Below are 8,995 nucleotides of genomic sequence, written 5' to 3'. Positions count from 1 at the left end.
TCAAGGCCACAGCAGAAGTGCTCCAGGTGTGGCCTGGTCAGATTCCAACAAATCAAATAATTCTGCTAGATACTTTATCACAAGGACATGAGACAAGAAGAAAGCTTGAGAATATTATGAAATTACCTTAGGATGACTGGCAATCAGCAAATGTACTTATACTCAAGAAAGGTGAACTTGAGCAGACGGTAAAGCAACTTGTCCATGTTACAGGATGACAACCAAACAGAAATAAAATCTGAATCTACCTGAGGATGGCTTTAGCTGTAGTAGTTCTCTGTGCAAATGACAAAGTCTGATGATGATCTCAAGACTTTTGATAAGTTCTGCTTGTGAAACCAGGATGACCTGCATATATGGACTGACCTAACAAAAGTACAAGACAAGAAAGATGATCTTGTGGTTAAGATACCAGGCTCTCCCATCCTTTGCTTCTTTTGTCTAAGTTAAAGTGTAAACTTTTTGAGGCACAGATTTTCTCTTACTTTTTGTTTCATAGCTCCTAGCACAAACAAGCTGTGTCCTAGGTGGGACGTCTAAACCAGTGGTTTTCAATCATTTCAGGGTCAGGCATTTTTTCTGAATGTAGTGGCAAGCCTGGCTGAGGACCACTGCTGGTGCTGCCTCAGGTGCAGGTGGCAGGGGGGTAGGCACAGAGGCCTTATCTATGCTGGCAACTCCAAAGCAGGCCCCAGCTGCACTGTCCCTTCAGCCACGTGGTCAGCAAGGGGGGATGTAGCTGCAACAGTCCCCCCTCTCCTGCCCTGTATCCATACCTGGAGAGAGGCAAAAGGAACAAACCTTGCAGAGTCTGGGTATTGAATATAGATAGGATTTTTCAAAAGCCTGAGGTGACTTAAAAGGACAACTGCTGCTGAAAGTCAGTGGGACGTGTGCAGTCAAGTCACTTGGGTGCGCTTGAAAACTCCACCGTAAATATGCCAAAGCTGTTTTAGGGATTTCAACTGTCAGAGATTCAGCTTTTCTCCTGCTCAAAATGGCCAAATAGATTAAATTAAAATTTAAGAACCAAATTCCTTCTTGGACTGCATCTTTGTTTTATACCAAGTTTCAGCCTGGAACAAATTTTTGTGGTTGAGTTATTAACCCTCTAAAAAGGATGGAAATACTGACAGGCTCCGTTCAGCAGTGCCGAAGTCTCTTGTTTAAATACATTAACCTAACTGCCACACTGAAATTAAAATAAAATCCCATTCAGTTAATTTTGAGTGAAATTTCAAATAACATGTCAGTGCCTTAGCACCAAGAACAGACACTGGCCCAAACTTTTTCTTGTCATTGCCTGGGCCCAAAATCCACAGTTAAGTAAGTGGGTCTTCTGGGGCTCCTCCCCACTCACTACTCTCCTTGACCGGGAAATACTCAGAATCTTTCAAAATCAGACTACATATAGATTTAGGTGGAGATTTTCAAGGGCACAAACAGCAGGGAGCCACCTTACCCCAATCAAGGTCAATAGGCAGCAGGAGCTACCTAGCTGGTATTTCTGCTACCTACTATTTTCCACTTAGGGCTTAATAGTACAGTAACTACAGGTAAGTGAGTGGGGCACAAGGCCTGAATGCTGCCTAAAGGTAGCAGCCCCAACAGAGGAAGGGGGTGGCTCAGTCTCCCTCCCCTGCCTACATTCTGCACCTTCTCCTCTAGTAGCTCTGACAGGCAAGGCAGGGGAGCAGTCATGGGGCTGGCAGGGGCAAGACAAGAAGGTGCTGTAGAAGGAGGTGTTGGTACAGGCAGGAGCCAGAGGGTTAAACCTTTTCTTTCTTTTTTTCAGGCCAATTTCCAAATTTTAAATGGTTGCTGAGTACATTCTGGCAGTGTTCACCCCTGCAGGGGTGACCTGCCCTGGGTGCAAACTCTATCGGTTATGCCTCTGAACTGTAATACTCTCATATGTCAATGTTCTGGCTACAGTTTTCAGTAAGGCAAATGTTGCAGATCAGTGAAGTATATAGTTAAAAGCGACAGCTAAACATAGTACGAGATTTGTGGATGTTGGCATTTGTATTTATTTATTTGTTTATTAGATTTACATCCCACCCTTCCCCAAAAGGCTCAGAATGGCTTGCAATAACCAAACAATCCATAGATAGTCCCCAAACACCCCAAAACCCTAGAACTCCAACCACTGCTTCTCTGTCCAACCCTACCCACAGCTCCCAACCAGCACTCACATCCAGATATAGGAAAACTTTTCTCCAGTCCCCACTCTCGATGCTCCCACTCCCAACATCCCTTCCATTTAAACCCCCCCCCAATGTTACTTAATGTTAGCATGTATCTAGCTGGTAGGAGCAGATGACATCCAGACAGCAGCAAAGTTCTACAAACTTGCTGACAACTTATTTTAGAGTATTAACTTTAAACTAGCATTAGAATTTGATATACATTGCTCGGGCTCTTTTGGAAAACCATAAATTGTAGCACTAATATGTAAGTTAACTACTGTATTCCAATGTAAAACAACTGTATGTTAAAATATATATTTTTATTTATGTTACCAGTTTCCTTATTAGGAAAAATATAACAAACAGTGTTGAAGATGATAAAGATGCAAACGAGTTTCATAAATATTGTGCGATTTACTCCACCTGAATATATGCTAGATAATTGTCACAATAAGGTAAGTTTAAAATATGATTTTCTGGACACCTCAAATAATATTTCACAACAGCTGGTTCCAGAGCTACATACATGTTTTTGACATGTCCTGATTAACATTCAGAAATTAGTTCAAAAAGTAATTATTATTTTGCTGATTGAAAACATTTTAATGGAAGAGTTTTCCATTGGAAAAATTAGTTTTGTCATAATCTAAACATTTTGCATGAATGTGTCAATTTCTACATACATTCTGACTGGAAAAATCAAAACTTATTTTCCTGGAAAAGTAAATATTTTGTCAGTAAGGTAAACACATTTTGGTTCACTTAAATTCAGTTGTTAAATTACTGATTTAACATTATCTGTACTACTTTACTATTATATAAAGTAAAAACATTTCAACATTAAAAAATAATTTAGCATTTATTGAAATGAAATCTAAAATGTAAAATGAGAAACATTAGTTGACAAAGGCCGAAAGTTAAGTGACAGCTTAAAATTAGTTATCATCATCTTACTTAAACAAGTGTACCCAAGTCATAAAAATAATGTAAACCCAAAACAGGTTAAAAAACGCCCAATCTCAGACAGCCAAAAACAAACAAAAAGATGTTAAGCACCAAATTTTGCTCCTCAGAAATGTTAATGTAGGATGATCTGAAACATTACCAGAGATTTCACAGTTAAATGTCCCCTCTTGCAGCTTTAGCTGCACTAAGTATAGAAATGTAGATAAAACAATGGCAGGTGACATTAATTTCTGTAAAAATAAGGATGCACATTGAAAATATCTATAGCCTTATCTTCCTAAACTCGAAATTCACTATGACTAATCAGGAGGAAGACTAAGGTTAAATGTCTGTTAAACCCTCTGCAGAAGTGGCCAGAAAAGTAAACACCTGGATGAGAATAAAAATACCAAACATATTATAATGTAATTCCAAAAATCAATGGTAAAACTTCACCTGTCATAGTGTGTTCAGTTTTGGTCAGCCTATGTCAAAAACAGAAATGAAGAAGTTTCAAAGCGGATGGGGGAAGCAATCAAAGAAATAGAAGGACTTCATATGAAGAGAGAGTAAGAAGATTTGAACTGCTTATAAAGAAACCTACAAAGGGGAATAAGAAGTAAGGCATATTAAAAATAATTCATTGTGTAGAGAAAGGAAGTTGGGCATTCCTATTTGCCCTCTCACATAACAAGACAAATGAGATGGCCAATGAAAATGAACAGCAGTTGAACAATATGTAGAACTCACTGCTACAAGATATAATGAAGGCCCACGTTTTAGTAGAATGTTTAGTAAATAACATGAAATGCTAACTAACATATAACAACATCAAGTAAAATGTTATCTAGGACATAGTTTAAACTAAGATAAAAGTTCTCATGACTCTGGACATAAGCCAAACACTGAAACCCTCCCCCCCAAACCTTTTGCCAGGTTACATTAGAATTGTACTTGGCAAATTTGCAGGTAACTTCTTTTGAAATATCTGGTACTGGTCATCAGAGCCAGACTCTTGGACTAGATAAATCATTGCTCTAAGCTGGTAGGGCAATTCCTGTGTTTAGCATTTGCCTTTACATTATGGATATTTTGCTTTCCAGTCTCCCTATCTGTTACAGACATAGTCAAAGCTTCCTGTGTTTATGGAATGTCTGCAAAAACCACTAGATTTCTGGGCGGGGAAAACTGACCACAAGTGCTGAACGCTCATAGATTGTCTCAAAATTCAGTGGATAATTAAAAACAGGCTTTATGAACTAGAGTACCCCATTTTTTCCTTCCTCTTACCAAAAGTACATTAAGATATAATTAATTTTTTACAGTGAGAAAGAGACAGAGAGAGAGAGAGAGAGAGAGAAAGGAGGGAAAGAAACTGCTTCTAATAGAAAGATATTTGATTGTGTCAGCCTTAAACTTCATGAGCTTTGTTCCATTTCTGCTTGAATCTCAGTCTGGCATCTTCCCCTGCTGTGCACACAGGCAAATGCTCTTCAGTGTTTTTTTATGGGGGAGGGGAAAAGATATATATAAAAGACATAGCTCAAACCAACTTGTTCTCCACTCTTCTAATAAGCTACCACCTTGGATCAGCAAGGACTAAAGGACCGATTCTGCTTGTTTAATTAGCGCAGGGACAGATTCTCTTTTCATACTCTGGCCCTGACTGGCCAAATAAAAATTTACCTACCGTGAGAGACTTTTTAGTTGGGGTAGCCTGCTTCTATACCAATTGTCCCCACACACAGTATCATGCTGGGCAGAGAGGGAGGTGCATCTGAACTACACCAATTTTTAACCAATGAATGATCCCTTGACCACAGCTGTGAAAAAGAGTAGCCCTTGCAACACTGCTTGAGTACATTTCCACACTAGTTTAAAATCTGTTGTGAATAAATTCAGTTTTGGAGGTTTTAGCTTTTTGTTGACTTTTTGGTTACAGTTTACAGACAAAAGAGATCTGGAATTAAGAAGGGGAAAGTATTTTTTTTCTAAATCAGGCTCAAACCAGTGTTAGTGCACCAACTCAAATCTACCCCATTTTAGCTAAGTCATTTAACAGTCCACCTTTCACTGAAGTGGTTTAATCGCTGTGTTGAGACTGGCCCAGGGTTCCAGACAAATGGAGAGTGACAGTGCAATGGACAGAAAAGATGGAAGACTGTTTGCCTGACTGGAGAAGACACAGGGAGGGCTTGTGGCTTTGGTAAGCCATTTAGACTCAAGGCAGCATTGGAAATCTCTTATTGTATCATAGTAATAAACCTTGTGTTTTGCATTGGTGACCCGAAAGGGTTTCAGCATGGCTAGAGTTGGAAGTTTTATGCTTTCTCTCTACCTTCTGAAATATTAAACAGTTTTAATGTAAATCTGCATTCCCATTCTGAATTGGACTGGCTGAGGAAGATTTCTGATCACTAAGAGTCAAAATGGCTGGATTACTAGAGCATACAATGTGAGCAGTAGTTGTAGCACATGGATGACACATCTAACAGGTTTTCCATTGTTCAGTGGATGCAGCCCAGGATTGGGTGTTAAGAGGTCTAAGTTCTCCTCTTGGCTGTGCCTGTGGCCCGGTGAGTGAGCACATGCAAGTTATAGCCTTTCTCTGCCTGGGTTTTCCTTCTGATCATCTGTTAGTCTTGTCTATATAAATTGTGACTGCTTAGCAGCTGGGATTATTTCTTTGCATGTTTTTGTTTAGTGCCTATCACAAGGGGCCCCACTTTAGAAAAGCTAATGACAACTACTAAACAAAAAGATGGAACTTGTGAAGAGATTCAAAAGCAACTTTGTATGTGTTCCTTGGTAGAAGTATAAGGGGGATGATCTCTGGTGTGGAAAAGAATAAGGATAGTTCATACAAGGTCAGATCATAGGAACATAGAAGGTGTGTAGATTTGCACTTAGACCAACAAAATCAGAGAGGCATTGAATAAGCTTTCATGAGCTTGAGCTCACTTCAGGAGGGGGCTTCTTGGGACACAGAGTTTTGTAGCAGTGGCGACATGCAGGGGCTGCACAGGGGTTCATGTGCACCCCCTGAGAACACTGGTGCACCCTCTGACTGACCGTGCTTGCCGCTTAGGCAGGGGTTGTGCAAGTGCCGGCTGGGGAATGCCACTCCCAGAAGTGGCCGCAGCCACTTCCAGAAGTGATCAGCCACAGGGGCCCTCTACCCCCAGTTGGCGGGATCAGCCATGGGGGGACCCTTCCCTCACTGACTGGTCATTGGGGGGGGGGGGGGGGCACATGCCCCTGACTAAGGTGACACCAGTTGCCCATGCTTTGCAGTCATGAGTAATCATTACCCTAAAGGCTCTCCATAATCCTAACTTCAAATCCTCATGCTACAAGGCACAAAAACACCCACTATAGAGCACTTCTTTAGAAGAAAGTTCTGATGAGCACTGCCAGGAGAGGTAGGGTTGGCACTTTGTTAAAGTGCCCCTGCCACTATTTTGAAGTGCAGGGATCCTGATACATGAGATGCAGAGGCTGTTGGAGCACTCTAATTAGCATGCTCCAGTAGACTTGATTAATCAGGTCTGCATCAGAGCAGCATCCCTGCACATCTACAAGAATCCTAAGGTCTTCCACTCAAACTTGCACCAGTTTCCATAAACAAGTTGGGTTAAACTGGTACAAACCCCTGTGTGGTCATCAACTTCAGTTTAAGAATTGTTTATTTGGTTTTAGTTTAACTATGTCCCTATGGCTTAAGTTAAACGACCTAACCCCCTGTGACGGCGGCGCGCCGCCACGGGCACGAGAAGAGGCGATGGAAGGCTGCGGGGCATACAAAACCCCGGAACAGAACCCCGGAGGGGGTGACTTACCTCCGGGAGACCCAGCGGTGCCGGAGCCTAGACCATGGTGGCAGCCGTAGCCGCAACTACAGCCACGTGAGCCGGCATTACGCCGGCTATTTAAGCAGCTGTTAGGGATACAGCTGGGCCAATCGCGGCGGCCGACATGGCCACTGCGGGAAAGTTTAAAAACCCCAACAGCACCCGCGGGGAGGGGGAGCCAAAAGGAGAGAGAGAGGGCAGGCAGCATGTCTGGTGTGCTGAGGCTCCTGCCGGGAGAGGCACAAGCTAGGCTGTGCCGTACTGGTGCAAGAGGTCCTTTAAACCTCTAGCGGAGGCAGACAAGGGGAAACCTCCTATCCCACAAGAAAGAGCAAACGAGGAGAGGTCAGTACTCCCCTTTGGAGGCAGGAAGCAAGGGGAACCCCGAGGCATCCTGCAGCTACCAGCACTTCCCCTAGGGGAAATAGAACCGGGGACAGGTGCGGAATCCCCTGGGAGCCGCCGGGTAAGGGAAGGCGGCTCTGTGACCCTCTCTGCCCAAGGGGAATATTATTTCTAGAGAAGCTAGGGAGGAAGGACATGGAGAAATACAAGAAGAGACAAAAGATAGAGAGAGAAAAGAGGACGGGCTGGCAGAGCGGTGCAGCTGTGTCTGTGCCCCTGCATGTGTGAAATCAATGGCAGGCAAGCCTGCAGAGGACCGAAGATCACCATCCCACCAGCACAGGATCGGTTGGCGAGTGGATGGGGTGTAGGGGTGGGGGAGCCCCGTGGAACAACGCATGCAACAACTGTGAGTACACCCGTGTCGGGGAACCCCTCTGAGAAGAACTCCACTGGAACCCCCTCTCATAAGAATTTACCAGAAAAGTCATGGCAGGAGGGACGAGGGGAGGGGCTACCTCACCAACGGGTGACACCAGACATAAGATCGCCATCATCACACCCCCATTTAAGCTGCAGTAAAATGATCTAGGCCAGGGGTGCTCAATTGGGTTGTGTGAAGCTTTGGTAGTCGATTCAATTTGAAGGAGATTCGGCCTGATTTGGCAGCCAAATCTCTGAATCCAAATCGAATTGCGAGACCTAGTAAAAGGTCTGAATTGATTCAGAAGCCTCCAAATCAATTCAGAAAAATTAAGAAAGATTCAGAGATTTGGAAGGCTTGCAGGAAACAAAAACTGAGAAGAGGGAGGGGGTGGGGAGGGGGACAGACTGCTCTGATATTGACATCTGTAGCTGGCCAGTGACTGTGATCTTTCCCCGACTTCCCTTCCAATCACACTGCTCTGGAGGAGGGATATAGAAACAACATATAAGGCTGTGTGTGAAGTGATCTGTACCTTTTGTGAAATGTCTCTCTTGGACCAGCAGCATCTGAAAGGCTCTGGCTTGCTATCTAGTCTCTTGATAGTTAGCTAGTTTCTCTTCTTCTGTTTTCCTTGACAGTGTCATCACTGCACGCTGCAGGAAAGTACAACATATATTACAAACACATACACATTTTGCAGCACGCCAAGCTGTATGAAGCATGCTAGAATGGCAGGTGTCAGGTCTTCTGGCAGGGGAGGGGTAGGGGGCAGAGGGAGAGCTGCAAGTTCCGCCCTCCCCCCCCAACATAGATGCACCTTCTTTCCTGGCAACGATGAGTCTTTTGCTGCTAATGGGAGCAAGGAGGTGGGAGCAGTGTCTGCACCTGCACCACCTTCACTAACACCATTAATAACCACCAGCACCAGCATGACAGTCTCCACCCCAATTTCAGTTCCCAGCGTGAGCCTTCTGGTGCCAGAGGAGGAGCTGGATCTGGAAGCAGTGGAGATAAGTGCCATAGCTGAGGAAGTTCTGGGGAAGGAGGGGAAATCTGAGTCTGTGCTCCATGCCCCTCAAAGTTCCCCTAGAGTCAGGTCTCTTTTGGAGGGCACTTTGGAGGAGGCTGTGGGGGCAGGTGGCTCAGCTCCTCCTGTTCATAGATTCATAGATTCATAGATGTTAGGGTCGGAAGGGACCTCAATAGATCATCGAGTCTGACCCCCTGCATAGGCAGGA

The 8,995-nt window shown here is 43.8% G+C and overlaps 1 long non-coding RNA gene across 1 annotated transcript in view; it reads right to left on the bottom strand.

Moving 5' to 3' along the window:
* Window positions 1–247: 247 nt before the first annotated feature.
* Window positions 248–8,995, bottom strand: part of LOC112551248 — a 27,468-nt gene continuing 18,720 nt past the window's right edge. The window contains exons 2-3 of the long non-coding RNA XR_003095491.1: window positions 8,290–8,410; window positions 248–366 (exon numbers count right to left, since the gene is read on the bottom strand). This is a non-coding gene — a long non-coding RNA (uncharacterized LOC112551248). The remainder of the gene's footprint in view (window positions 367–8,289; window positions 8,411–8,995) is intronic.

Source organism: Alligator sinensis, unplaced genomic scaffold (genome assembly GCF_000455745.1).
Source record: "Alligator sinensis unplaced genomic scaffold, ASM45574v1 scaffold291_1, whole genome shotgun sequence".
Classification (NCBI taxonomy): domain Eukaryota; kingdom Metazoa; phylum Chordata; order Crocodylia; family Alligatoridae; genus Alligator; species Alligator sinensis.
This window is presented reverse-complemented; position numbering and strand designations above follow the sequence as displayed.